The sequence below is a fragment of the Lycium ferocissimum genome, chromosome 5 (genome assembly GCF_029784015.1).
Source record: "Lycium ferocissimum isolate CSIRO_LF1 chromosome 5, AGI_CSIRO_Lferr_CH_V1, whole genome shotgun sequence".
Lineage (NCBI taxonomy): Eukaryota > Viridiplantae > Streptophyta > Magnoliopsida > Solanales > Solanaceae > Lycium > Lycium ferocissimum.
In genome coordinates, this window is record NC_081346.1 from 19,075,573 (window position 1) to 19,083,810 (window position 8,238).

Genomic DNA, 8,238 nt, shown 5'->3' on the forward strand with positions numbered 1-8,238 from the left:
ATATTGTATTATATTTGTTTATATATTTGTTGGTATTATGATACTAATATATATGAATTGTATATGTAACTTTATACTTCGATATGGTATTCAGTATTTCGGTATATTTTTTATAAATACCGAATACCAAATTTTAAAAATATATACCAAATATCATAATACCAAAACCACGGTATGAAAAACTTCAATTTCGATTTCAGTAGCGTAATCGATATATAACAGACCATACTCATCCCTATCAGAATGTACATCGTGCCAAATTCCCTTTTCGAATAGACTCGACTAGGCCCAATGAAGACGAATCATTTAAAATCTTATAAATCTAATTTCGGGGAAGATAAAAAAATATAAAAACTATTCAAAAATGTGATATATGAATTAACACTTCAAGAATTAGTTCTAAAAATCATAAATAATACACGTATCGCAACAATTTTTCTGAAGTTTCAAGGCAAACTTTTAAATTGCTTGACATTTATTATTTGAAACATTTATATACTGCCTCTGTTGGATGACATATATTGTTCTAGTATACTAGTTGTATCAGTTGTATATTGTGCATATGTAATAGTCAGCTTTGTCAGCTTCTTTTATTTTTACATTTCTGTATTGGGCTTGACCCGCATGTATTTAACATCTTGTGTTCTGTATTGGGCCTATAAATACACACTGGGCTTGGGTTATTTGGATTAATGAGAAAAAGATATTTTCCCACTTTTCTGATTTTAGGAGTTCTAGAAGACTCCTCTCATTTCTCTCTCACCGACTTTCTTTGTTCAATGACTTTTCTCTATAAATCCTTCTAATTCATCTCATATTCAAAACTTAACATGGTATCAGAGCGTAGATCCTATGAAATTTAGTGCTTATCGTTTCCACATTTCCATTTTGAGTTTTTTATTCTTCAAATTTTTAGTTGATTTCACTAGTGTAATCCAAGTGTTTGACGGTTTGAGTAGTTTATTGCTCAATATTTTGAAGATATTGATCGTGCTGGTGAAGATAAGCATATGAATCAAAGTTTCCTATGAAAAATAGGGTTTATTGTGCATATTTTTCACTCGATATGTGAGAATAGGGTTTGTGCCTCCACATTTTCCACTCGATTTGTGAGATTAAGGTTTGTGCCGCCACACTTTCCACTCGATTGCAGATTTGGTTTAGAAAGGTTGTTAAGTGTTCCTTCCAGTTGTTGAAGGAAATCGGTAATTTCATTCTTTTTATCATATTTGTTGCTGTTTGTGTCTTTCATCTTGTTCATGCGATGACAACCGCTGATATGACGAGCTCTAGTTCACCTGCCACTGCTTCTACTCCATCTGCTCCCTCGCGTACTATTTTCGATGTGCATGATTACACGTATCCTTGTCACCCTTCGGATGTGTTAGGTAATTCATTAGTACTGTACCTTTTGATGAGAATTGCTATGGGAGTTGGAGAAGAACAATTATGGTTACCGTATCGATTAGGAATAAACTTGATTTTACAATGGTATTTAGGACCAAACCTTCTGATGGCTCTCCATTGGTTCGACGATGGCAGAGATGTAATGACTTAGTAATTTCTTGGTTAACCAATTCTATATCCAAGGAAATAGTTCGGAGTGTCGAATATTGTGAGTCTGCTAAGGACATTTGGGGTGAACTAGAGGAAAGATATGGAAAGCTAATGCTGCTAGGGTGTTTAAATTTAAGAAGGATTTAGCACACATTTCTTAGGGATCATTAGCTATAGCCTCTTACTTCAACAAAATCAAGCAACTCTGGGATGAAATTGTTCTACAACTCGTGTGAGATCTTGTACATGTGGTGCTAGTTCTGAGTATCATAAGGATGATGATGTCTAGCGAGTCTATCAATTTTTGATGGGTTTAAATGATACCTATGTCCAAACTAGAAGTAATATTTTGATGATGAAGCCTTTCCCATCTATGGGGTAATTGGATAGCATATTCGTCGATGAGAAACAAAGACAAATTTCCACCGGCCACTCATTTCTCAAACAATTAACAGCGGTTTAGTGTGGCTACATCCGAGAATTTTCTAATTTCTTTTGGTCAACGATTAGGAAACGAGGAATCTCTCGGTCTCTGGGTATGCAAGTATTGTAAGAAACCAGGGCACACCATAGACAAATGTTATAAGCTTCATGGTTATTGTTACACCTCAGGAAAAAAATTAATTGAGTCCATGAAATAATTCGGCGGATGAACAGTAGACGCGGATGAACAGTATTTGGTGAACAGTAAAAATCAGAAATTAAAAACTGAGAAAATCGGATTTCTTTTTCATTTTCTACCCCTCTCTCTCACTCTAAACTCTCTCTAAACCCTCCCAAACCCTCCTAAAAGCTCTCTAGATCTTTCAAGTTGAATTCCTCCAAATCAAACCAAAATTTCATCTTAGGAAATAAACTAGTTAGGAAAGGATTATAGTATTTGGTGCTTGATGTGTGGCTGATTATTGAAGCTTGGAGCTAGGATTTTAGTTGAATTTTTCCGGGCAATAAGGTATGTAATATACTCTATTCTTGTTAATTAAGTTATTTATGGAAGAATTCCCTAGTTTAAAGTGAAGGGAATTATGTTATGAAGTCCTAGATTAGTTGGTTGATATGGTTGCCTTGAGGGTTATTTTTTTATTGGAACTTTGAGAGATTTCTAGGTGCTTATATTGCTATATAAGGTTGTTGATATTGTTGTTGACGTTGTTGATAAGTTGTTGTTCTTGAATTTGGGAGAGTAAAGTGTATAAAGACATTGTATACAAAGCGTATATAAATGAAATACTTTGTCTTGACATTTGGGGTTGTTTTATGTAATTTTCGTGGTTATTTTGTGACTATATTTTGGAGCTATTTGGTATAATATTTGTGGCTGTTTTGCGATGATATTTTGGGAATTTGTTTCCATGGTCGTTATGGGAAATGTGGTGGAATATCGGGGGATTGGGTTTCTAGTTGTTCTTTATTATATTGTGGATATACGAGAGATAAAGAAGTGTATACAAGCATTGGCATCCGAATGTATATTGGGCTGTTTTGGGAGTAATTTAAGAATGGAATTAATTCTAGTTTGATATGAAATTGTTGGTATTGTTGTTGTTGGTATTTTGATTGATGTTTGGCTAATTTGGAATTTCGAGGATTGTTAAGTTTACGGAAAATGCGCAATTTTCTCTAGAATTTACGACGCGTTAAACTTATAATCGATTAACTAATATTAATATGAATTCTCCCGTGAAGGTAATGACGTGACATTAGGGGAGGGCAAGTGAACGATAACATAGCTAAACGACAAAGGTATGTGAGGCTAGTCCTTTATTTCCAATGGCATGAATCCCATAGTATAAGTTCTTTTACTCTTCACTAGTTCATGTATTCCAAGAAGCTAAAAGCATAGATCCATAAATGTCTATATAAGATAAGAGATATGATGTAATGATGCCATATTGATAATGATGCTATTTATTGCTTACACTCACCTTATGTACTAATTCCTTCAAGGTGAGTGAGCGAATGTCAATAATTGCTACATAATGAAATCGGGGAATCACGACCTTACGTCACCCCGATAGAGTATAGTTGATCTTGAGTCTTATGCATGTACTATGATAAGCATATTATTACAAGTATTTTATGATGAGCATGTCATGATCATATTACACCGCGCCATGTTGGCCGAGCGGTCACCGCTACGGCGGGCGGTATACGGATACACCATGACCTTTTGGCATGGGCGACACACACTAGTGGGCGGCATGAGATGATACCCGGACGCGGGAGGCACTGGACGCGGGCTAATGTTATTGATTATCACACGTACCTATATGGTCGGGCGACATATACATATGTGTTATCATACATGAGATGATGAGTATGGAAGTAAGTCGGCATGCAATATGTCTCTATGATTCACAATTAATTATTATACTTTTTTTTTATTGATGCCTCCTTTTATTTCATTGATGTATTATTATTGATTATGCCTACTCATACTCGGTACAATATTCGTCGACGTCCGTTTTTCTTTGGGGGTGTTCGTGCCCACGGTGAACGGGGAGGTGAGCTTGATCCGGATCCTGAGACGGGCTAGTTGAGAGCACTCCATTGTCCCGGGAGGTGCTTATGATTACTCTTTTGTTATATGTGTACATTTTGGGCACGACGGAGTATTTTCACTACATGTGTAGTACTCTAGTAGAGGCTCGTCCGCGCGGTGTGGGTAGTATGGTCTCACGGACGTTCCATGTATATGTGTATTATTATTTTGATAGCCTACGGGCCTATGTTTATGGGAGTATGATTCCTACTATGATTTGTATATGATTATAATAAAAAAAAAAAGCATAATGAGAATAGTAAACGGGAATAAGCGGTGCTCGGTGGTTAGCCCGGGTACCCGTCGCGCCCCTTAGTCGGGTCGTGTGCATAATTTGGTAGGCGATTCCCGGGGAATGTAGGAGCCGGAGGTTCCGCGTTCGATACAATATATCATGTCTCGAGGGATAATGGGGCAAGCCCCTGTGCGGACGGGCAGTACCCTAGCAAAGACAATACCTGAGTAGTGGGTCCCCAGAGGTGGGTCGTCACAGTTATCCCTTCAACTTTAAGTTCACCAAGTCCCCATCGCTCGAAAATCGTCATGGCTACATATTGAGTTGGATTCACATGTGTCCCCTATTTTACTCAAAGTTCGCTGTCGATACGGGTTTTACTTCAGAAAATAAATATACATGGGCTTACCGTAGATCGGACACTCGCTGATTCACTCGTTACAACAAAGTCAGATTCATTCTTTCTCTAACCTTGAAGCCTCTGCGCATTTTGCTGGTAAGATGTTATCTAAGGATAAAAGTGTGTGTCCTAAGATATGTTTGCTTTCTCAATTAGAGAACCTTGTATGGATTTTAGATTCTGGAGCTACCAACCATATGTCTTCTAATAAGTCTCTTTTTTTAAACTTGCAACCACTTATCATTCCCTACCATGTCTCTCTTCCTAAAGGTTACAAGGTTAAAGTAACCAATACTGGTTCCCTCACCTTGTTTCCTGGTTTTACCTTACACAATGAGCTATACATTCCTACTTTTCATTACAATTTTGTCTCAATTCACAAACTTATTGTTCAGTTTGACTGTTTTGCCCTATTTACCAAGACTAACTGTTTCATACAGGCCCTTCAATGAAGAAGCCACTGGTTCTTGGTAAATTGGACAAAGGACTATAAAAGCTCATTTAATCGCCCACTGGTCCAAGCCAATCTGCCTCTCTTGCATCAACTGCTTCTGTTAATTCTAGTTTTGTTCCTTTTAATTCATCTGTTGTTGCTATTTTTGTGTTTTTGATAATGTTTCTCCGTTGTTCACTCATGTATCTATTAATGATCATGTACTTCCTACATCCTCATGTAATGTTCCCACATGTTTCCAGTTGTAAATGTAGTCGATTCACATCAAACCATGAATATTCATGATATTTTGTGGCATTTTAGGCTTGGTCACATTCCTTTTTCTAAAATGAAGAATATCATTTCGCCCGGTACTAGTTCTAATTTTTCCGCAAACAATCCTTTATTTGTCTATTTGCCATTAGCTAGACAAACTAGGATTCCTTTTCCCCGATAGCACTATTAAAAGTACCAAGGCTTTCTAGTTAGTACATGTTGACACTTAGGGACCCTACTAATCTCCCACTTACACTGGTTCCAAGTACTTTTTAACTATTATAGATGATTACACAAGAGCCACCTGGACCCATTTACTAGGTGCCAAATAATCATTTCCCCCTCAAAGCCTTTATAGCCATTGTTGAGACTCAATTTACTTCCACTGTCCAGACTATTAGAAATGATAATGCCTTAGAACTTGGTTCTAGTAGTTCAAGGATTCAATTTTTTTTTTTACGAGAAGGGTATTCTTCACCAAACAACTTGTCCTTATATCTCTCAGCAAAATGGGGTAGTAGAAAGAAAACATAGACACTTACTTGAGACTGCTAGAGCTTTGCTATTTCAATCCCCCCTTCCTATAAAATTTTGGGTGATTGTATTCTTACTGCTACTTATTTGATTAATAGGTTTCCATCTCCCCTCCTCAACAACAAACTCCTTATGAACTGTTGTATGATCAACCTCCATGTTATTCTCATTTGAGAGCCTTTGGCTGCCTTTGCTATTCTACTGTGCCCAAGCCTTATAGGGATACATTTCACCCACATACAGTTCCTTGTGTGTTCTTGGGTTATCTTTTTGCTAAAAAAGGATATAAACTATATAAACTTGAAACTCAAACTTGTCTTATATCTAGAGATGTTATCTTCTATGAGCATATCTTCCCATTTTCCGAACCTGTTTCCTCTCAGTCCTCTTTTATTCCTTTTTCTTACTTATATGATGATGCCATTCCAATACCTCCTTCTAATTCCCCTTCTTCCTCTATTCCTTCTATTGTTCCATCAGAACCTTCCTCACATGCCTCATCACCTCATTCTTCTTCCTTTAGTTCCCTTTTTCCCTCACCTTCCCCTGCTCTTTCCCTTCCTCCACCTCTTGACACCAGAAAATCTTCCAGAATTCATCATCCTCCTGGTTATCTCCAAGATTTCATTTGTTCTTTTCCTTCTTCCACTAGCTCCGTGTCCTCTCATCAGTTTCTATATTAGGTCAGCCACCTGTCTTTGAACCACACTCTTATTCTCAAGTTTCCACTATTCCTGAGTGGCAAGATGCCATGAGGCAAGAGTTTGATGCTTTAGAGGAAAACAATACTTGGGACATTGTTGAATTACCCCCTGGGAAGAAACCAATTAGATGTAAATGGGCGTATAAGATTAAGCACAAAGCTGATGGGAGTGTTGAGAGATACAAAGCTAGGCTAGTGTTTGGGGGGGGGGGGTATTCAGGTGGAAGGGATTGATTTTCATGAAACATTCTCCCCGGTTGTGAAAATATCTTCCATCAAAGCTCTAATTATTGTTGCTGTCAAACAACACTGGCCCCTCTTCCAACTTGATGTCAACAATGCATTTTTGCATGGTGACATGTATGAGGAAGTTTACATGAAGCTACCCCTTGGTCTGTCCACTTCATCATCTTTTTCTTCTCCATTGGTGTGCAAGCTAAAGAAATCCTTTTATGGGTTAAGACAAGCATCTACCCAATGGTATGCCAAATTGTCCCAAGCTTTGTGTTCTAGAGGCTACAACCATTCTCTGAATGACTACTCTATTTTCACCAAAGGTTCTGGTTCTGAAGTTGTGCTACTAGGTGTTTATGTAGATGATATTATTTTAACTGGACTGATTTGATTGAAATTTTTGCTTTGAAGTCTTTTCTGCATGAAACTTTCAAAATTAAGGATATGGGCTTATTGCATTACTTCTTGGGGATAGAGGTCCTATACTCTCCAAATGGTGTTCTTCATTAGAGAAAATTCATCCATGATCTGTTACGGGACTTCAACTGTGCTGATTGCAGTTCTATAGTCTCTCATTTGGAACTGCATATCAAGTTAAAATCTGGGGTTGGTGATCCTCTTCCTAAACCTGAAGAATATAGATGTCTCATTGGCAAATTGAATTTCTTAACACATACAAGACCTGATCTGTCCTTTGCTGTTCAATTGCTCAGTCAGTTTATGCAACTACCATGTGTTCCTCATATGAAGGCTACTTTCCACTTGTTAATGTTAAGGTATTTGAAGGGCACTTCACATTTTGGCCTTTTCATTAGTTCTTCCCTTTCCTTTCAAATAACGCATAATGTGATGGTGATTGGGGTGCATTGATAGTTGTCGCTCGATTCATCGGTTTCTACGTATTTTTGGGTGATAGTTTCATTGGGTGGAAATCCAAAAAATAGCTTGTTGTCTCTTTGTCCTTGGCTGAAGCCGAATATCGTGCCATGAGTAAGGCTTTTGCAGAAATTACTTGGGTGGTTCGATTACTGTCTAATTTTGGTGTTCCAATTTCATCCCCTGTTCCTTTATTTCGTGATAATCAGGTAGCCCTACACATTACAAGGAACCCTGTTTTTCACGAACGTACCGAGCACATTGAGCTAGACTGTCATTTTGTTCGGACTAAGCTAGCTGAAGGGTTCATCAGCCTTTCTCACACTTCTAGTGCTACTCAACTTGCTGATTTGTTCACCAAGATTCTCCCTGGTGTTGTTCATCATCTTCATTTGCGCAAGTTGGGTCTTATCTCACCCTCTAACTTAAGGGGGGTGTGGGGGTGTTG